The following is a 7,287-nucleotide window of genomic DNA, read 5'->3' as shown; positions in this document are numbered from 1 at the left end:
CATTCCTGTGTAGTTTAGGAATGTAAAAATGTGTTGTACTCTGAATTGTCCTATTGGCCTAACTGTTCCACAGAGAAGATTGTGAAAGACTGCTATAAACAATCAGTCATAATCTTCTATGTATTTTCAATTTGATAATGGGACAACACCACAGATAAACAAAGAGGCAGATATTTCACTGGTGTATATACTGTATGTGAAGCATCTGGTTGGCATTTCAACTCACTGATAAGAGGAAGCCCGGTGGGAGAAGATGGAGTGAGATGGATTTTGGCCAAACATTCTGCAAATGTTCTTATCAATGAAACAAAGATGTAACAAAGCCTTGTTATTTTTTTTAGACGTTTGCCAAAGTTGATTAAAAATGGTTGTTTAGGAGTGCAAGGGCGAATTTAGTTATTGCACACAGGAATTTCGGCATAGGAGTTCCCTAATGGCAATATGCAAATAAATGCTAGAACACGCCAATAGGATCTACCTAGTTTGGCTCTGCCCACCTCTTTGCTTGTTCTGCCCACTGATTAATGTGCTCCCATTGGAAACGATAGGCTCTGGTCAATCTTAGGTAAGTTATTCAAATCTTTGACAAAGCATTTCTCATCCCTGGATTGAGGTACATTTTCCGAGGTATATCTCACATTGGCTCTGCAGTGTCTTAATCTACATAGGAATGCTGTCTGACCCTAGTGCAGCTGGCTACATTTTCTGCTGGCTACTTTTACACAGGCAGAAAATGAACAGCGGTGCTGTTAACAACTGTTATGCCTTTCCCTAAACCTTACCTTCAACTTACTGAAACTATACCTAACCTCCTCCATTCCTGTCATTATTGAAAGAGATCGTGATACATCACATCTCAAAATAGGGCTACTTAATGTTAGATCCCTTACTTCAAAGGCAATTATAGTCAATGAACTAATCACTGATCATAATCTTGATGTGATTGCCATGACTGACACATGGCTTAAGCCTTATGAATTTTCTGTGTTTAAATGAGGCCTCACCTCCTGGTTACACTAGTGACCATATCCCCCGTGCATCCCGCAAAGGCGGAGGTGTTCCTAATATTTATGATAGCAAATTTCAATTTACAAAAAAAATATATGTTTTTGTCTTTTGAGCTTCTAGTCATGAAATCTATGCAGCCTACTCAATCACTTTTTATAGCTACTGTTTACAGGCCTCCTGGGCCATATACAGCGTTCCTCATTGAGTTTCCTGAATTCCTATCGGACCTTGTAGTCATAGCAGATAATATTCAAATTTTTGGTGATTTTAATATTCACATGGAAAAGTCCACAGACCCACTCCAAAAGGCTTTCGGAGCCATCATCGACTCCGTGGGTTTTGTCCAACATGTCTCTGGATCTACTCACTAACACAGTCATACTCTGGATCTAGTTTTGTCCCATGGAATAAATGTTTTATTACGTTTTATTACGGAATTGCAACAAATAATCTGCTCAGACCCCAACTAACGAGCATCAAAAGTTGTGCTATAAATTGACAGACAACACAAAGATTCCTTGATGCCCTTCCAGACTCCCTCTGCCTACCCAAGGACGTCAGAGGACAAAAATCAGTTAACCACCTAACTGAGGAACTCAATTTAACCTTGCGCAATACCCTAGATGCAGTTGCACCCCTGAAAATGTAAAACATTTCTCATAAGAAACTAGCTCCCTGGTATACAGAAGGAAAATACAAGAGCTCTGAAGCAAGCTTCCAGAAAATTGGAACGGAAATGGCGCCACACCAAACTGGAAGTCTTCCGACTAGCTTGGAAAGACAGTACCGTGCAGTATCGAAGAGCCCTTACTGCTGCTCGATCGTCCTATTTTTCCAACTTAATTGAGGAAAATAACAACAATCTGAAATGTATTTTTGATACTGTCGCAAAGCTAACTACAAAGCAGTATTCCCCAAGTGAGGATGGCTTTCACTTCAGCTGTAATAAATTCATGAACTTCTTTGAGGAAAAGATCATGATTATTAGAAAGCAAATTAGGGACTCCTCTTTAAATCTGGGTATTTCTTCAAAGCTCAGTTGTCCTGAGTCTGCACAACTCTGCCAGGGCCTAGGATCAAGAGAGACACTCAAGTGTTTTAGTACTATATCTCTTGACACAATGATGAAAATAATCATGGCCTCTAATCCTTCAAGCTGCATACTGGACCCTATTCCAACTAAAATACTGAAAGAGCTGCTGCCTGTGCTTGGCCCTCCTATGTTGAACATAATAAACGACTCTCTATCCACCGGATGTGTACCAAACTCACTAAAAGTGGCAGTAATAAAGCCTCTCTTGAAAAAGCCAAACCTTAACCCAGAAAATATAAAAAACTATCGGCCGATATCGAATCTTCCATTCCTCTCAATTTTTTTTTGAAAAGGCTGTTGCGCAGCAATTCACTGCCTTCCTGAAGAAAAATGTATACGAAATGCTTCAGTCTGGTTTTAGACCCCATCATAGCACTGAGACTGCATTTGTGAAAGTGGTAAATGACCTTTTAATGGCATCAGACCGAGGCTCTGCATCTGTCCTCGTGCTCCAAGACCTTAGTGCTGCTTTTGATACCATCAATCACCACATTCTTTTGGAGAGATTGGAAAACCAAATTGGTCTACACAGACAAGTTCTGGCCTAGTTTAGATCTTATCTGTCAGAAAGATATCAGTTTGTCTCTGTGAATGGTTTGTCCTCTGACAAATCAACTGTAAATTTCGGTGTTCCTCAAGGTTCTGTTGTAGGACCACTATTGTTTTCACTATATATTTTACCTCTTGGGGGTGTCATTCGAAAACATAATGTTATCTTAATACTTTTAATTAAGAATGAATACACTAACAAAAACAACAAAACGATAAACGAACAGTTCTGACAGGTGCAACAAACACTAACCAGAAAATAACTACCCACACCTCATAGTGGGAAAACAAGCTACCTAAGTATGGTTCTCAATCAGAGACAACGATCGACAGCTGCCTCTGATTGGGAACCATACCAGGCCAAACACAGAAATACAAAACCTAGAACAAAAACATAGAATGCCTACACAAACTCACGCCCTGAACAAACTAAAACAGAGACATAAAAAAAAGGAACTAAGGTCAGGACGTGACAAACTCGGTCTCAACCTTTAAGTCTTTACTGAAGACTCATCTCTTCAGTGGGTCATATGATTGAGTGTAGTCTTGCTGTCTCTGCCTGGCCGGTTCCCCTCTTTCCACTGGGATTCTCTGTCTCTAACCCTATTACAGGGGCTGAGTCACTGGCTTACCGGTGCTCTTTTATGCCGTCCCCAGGAGGGGTGCGTCACTTGAGTGGTTTGAGTCACTGATGTGATCTTCCTGTCTGGGTTGGCGCCCCCCCCCTTGGGTTGTGCCGTGGTGGAGATCTTTGTGGGCTATACTCGGCCTTGTCTCAGGATGGTAAGTTGGTGGTTGAAGATATCCCTCTAGTGGTGTGGAGGCTGTGCTTTGGTAAAGTGAGTGGGGTTATATCCTTCCTGTTTGGCCCTGCATCAGCCTCCAGTATTTATGCTGCAGTAGTTTATGTGTCAGGGGGCTAGGGTCAGTTTGTTATATCTGGAGTACTTCTCCTGTCTTATCCGGTGTCCTGTATAAATTTAAGTATTCTCTCTCTAATTCCCTCTTTCTTTCTCTCTCTCGGAGGACCTGAGCCCTAGGACCATGCCTCAGGACTACCTGGCATGATGACTCCTTACTGTCCCCGGTCCACCTGGCCGTGCTGCTGCTCCAGTTTCAACTGTTCTGCCTGCGGCTATGGAATCCCGACCTGTTCACCGGACGTTCTACCTGTCCCAGACCTATTATTTGACCATGCTGGTCATTTATGAACATTTGAACATCTTGGCCATGTTCTGTTATAATCTCCACCCGGCACAGCCAGAAGGGGACTGGCCACCCCTCATAGCCTGGTTCCTCTCTAGGTTTCTTCCTAGGTTTTGGCCTTTCTAGGGGGTTTTTCCTAGCCAATGTGCTTCAACACCTGCATTGCTTGCTGTTTGGGGTTTTAGGCTGGGTTTCTGTACAGCACTTTGAGATATCAGCTGATGTACGAAGGGCTATATAAATACATTTGATTTGTTTTCCTTAACCGAATGTTAAAGGTTGACTCAGCTAAATTACATTGCCATGAGCAGCACCGGAGATATTGAGATGCAAGACACACAGTATCTGTGCATGGGTTTGCTTCACTCTGAGTGTGGTAGTTACAAAACACTGGAGGAGTTTAGCCTCACGCTTCAACGCTCTTAGTTGTTTTGGAAATTGACCCACTATGCCGTTTACTTTTTGCACCTATGTCATATTGCGGAGTTTACCCTTAACCCTAACCTTAATTAATTTTGACCCCTATGCCGAATCTTAAATATTTGTTCAGCCGGTCAAATATCCATTTCCCTACTTATCTTTATCACGTTTTTAATCAACATTTAATGTCCCTTTTTTAGTAATTCAGCCCCAGCCATGCTTACCTCACCAATGAATGGTGAAAGGGGACCTGCCCCTGCTATGCAAAAGCATTGCAGGTACTGTTCATGACTATGGTATTCTAGCACCTGCCTTGGACTTAGTGCACACGTAGCAAAATGTTTTGCAAATGAAAATATCCGGTTCTTATTGGATAAGTTTGCGGCGTCTCTGGTTTGTTTTTCCCATCAGGTCATCCATCCTTCAACGACATATCCTCAGCATGTCTCCTGCCAGTGTTGCTGTTGGAACAGAGGACATGGATGGTATCAGGAGGTCAGTATGTTAAAATATATGCACTCACTACTGCAAGTCGCTCTGGAAAACACATCTGCTTAATGACTAAAATGTAGATAATAAAAAATTGTTAACCTAAAGAACACAATTAAGCACACTCATCTGAAGGGCCTCAGTACCTCAATTGGTGGAATTGAACCATTTACCATTCTACATTACCTTTCCTCTTTTGAAATGTAGTGCATGTTCTTTATTTCCATGCCCAATATTATTTCAAGCAATATTATAGGGGGAAATATTATCAGGGCTTGTTTTTCCTAGGTCCCAGGCAGGGATGCAGTGGGCCCTACGAAACCTGGATCCAGCTCACGCAAGAACACGTCTGGCTACCAGAATTACCTGGAGCAAGTTCCCAAGTATGAGAACTGATTATACTACAATTTTATTGTAACTAGGTTCTTGAAAGGTAACTGATGGCCTGTGAAGAGCCCACAAAAACACCTTTATTGAACTGTTTATTGGATGAGACCTACAGTGTATTCAGACTCCTTGTTTTTTAAAATTTATTTATTTTTTAAATTTGTTACCTTACAGCCTTATTCTAAAGTCTTTTCAATTATTTTGTTCCTCCTCATCTACACACAATACCCAATAATGACAATGCAAAAACAGGTTTTTAGACATTTTTACAAATTTGTTAAACATAAGTATTCAGACCTTTTGCTATGAGACTCAAATTTGAGCTCAGGTGCATCCTATTTCCATTGATCATCATTGAGATATTTCTACAACTTGAATGGAGTCGACCTGTGGTAAATTCAATTGATTGGACATGATTTGGAAAAGCACACACATGTCTATTGACCGTGCATGTCAGAGCAAAAACCAAGCCATGAGGTAGAAGGAATTGTCTGTAGAGCTCTGAGATAGGATTGTGTCGAGGCACAGACCTTCCTGTGCAGGTCAAGGCACAGGAAGGGTACTAACAAAATTCTGCTGCATTAACGGCCCCCAAGAACAGTGGCCTTCATCATTCTTAAATAGAAGCTTTGAACTTTTCCTAGTGCTGACTGCCATGCCAAACTAATCAATCGGGGGAGAAGGGCCTTGGTCAGGGAGGTGACCAAGAATCCGATGGTCACTCTGACAGAGATCCAGAGTGCCTCTGTGGCGATGGTGGAGTGCTGCAGGAAGGTTCTCCCAATCAGGCCTTTATTTTAGTGGTCAGATGGAAGCCACTCCACAGCATAAGGCACATGATGGCCCGCTTGGAGTTTTCCAAAAGGCACCTAAAGACTCTCAGACCATGAGAAACAAGGTTCTCTGGTCTGATGAAACCAAGATTAAACTATTTGGCCTGCACCATCCCTATGGTGGTTGCAGCATCATGCTGTGAGGATGTTTTTTAGCAGCAGGGACTGGGAGACTAGTCAGGATCGAGTCAAAGACGAATGGCGCAAAGTACAGAGATCCTTGACTATATCCTGCTCAGGACCTCAGACTGGGGCGAAGTTCACATTCCAACAGGACAACAACTCTAAGCATACAGTCAAGACAACGCAGGAATGGCTTCAGGACAAGTCTCTGAATGTCTTGAGTGGCCCAGCCAGAGCCCGGACTTGAACCCGATCGATCATTTCTTGAGAGACCTGAAAATAGCTGTGCAGTGAAGCTCCTCATCCAACCTGACAGAGATTGAGAGGATCTGCAGAGAAGAATGGGAGAAACTCACCAAATACAGATGTGCCAAGCTTGTAGCATCATACCCAAGAATACTCTAGGATGTAGTCGCTGTGAAGGTGCTTCAACAAAATACTGAGTAAAGGGTCTGAATACTTATGTAAATGTAATATTTCAAGTTATATTTTGCTCAGATTTCTCCTGGAAACTGATCATGATCAACAAGGGCCCATGCAGGGAGACTGACTACCGTGGAAACCATCCTGATCATGGCTGTCAGTCACAGCGGTATCGACTTGCAGGGGTTCACTGGGTGCTGACTGAAAGATATGATTTCTGTCAAATATTGACCACACACTTGTCAGTTTTGGGACACTTTTTACACATTGTTTTGTATCAACACATGTTTAAGCAGCATCTGCTTCACTAATGTTTTACCTAGCTGTTTATTTGGACCCAGTATTATTCTTAACTTGTTTAAACTTTACTTTCTTGTCCCAATTACATTTATTTGTGTTAGGTTTTCTTCATGGACCAGCCCTCTAACACTCTTTCTCACCCTCCCAATTCTGTTTTAGTAGTAAAGATGTCATATTTGGTTTTGTTGCTTTTGACCCACTAGCCACTTCACCATGTTCACCAGTCTGCGACTCAGCTGACTCTCAGGCTCTACTCTCTAATGCTGTCTCATCTATCCTACCTACCTCACTGTTTTTCTAAAAACAGAATGTTGATCACTTTGTTTGGTTGGTTTCTTATTTTGTTTTTCTCAATTGTCATTTGTTACAACCGGAGTACTGATGCAAAGCGAAATTAATAAAGATTTTATTTTTCCACACACAATTCTCAGGAGATGTTGAAGTTGGCTTTCCTGG

Source organism: Oncorhynchus gorbuscha, linkage group LG16 (assembly GCF_021184085.1).
Source record: "Oncorhynchus gorbuscha isolate QuinsamMale2020 ecotype Even-year linkage group LG16, OgorEven_v1.0, whole genome shotgun sequence".
Lineage (NCBI taxonomy): Eukaryota > Metazoa > Chordata > Actinopteri > Salmoniformes > Salmonidae > Oncorhynchus > Oncorhynchus gorbuscha.
The sequence above is the reverse complement of the archived record's forward strand: the minus strand, read 5'-3'. Positions refer to the sequence as shown.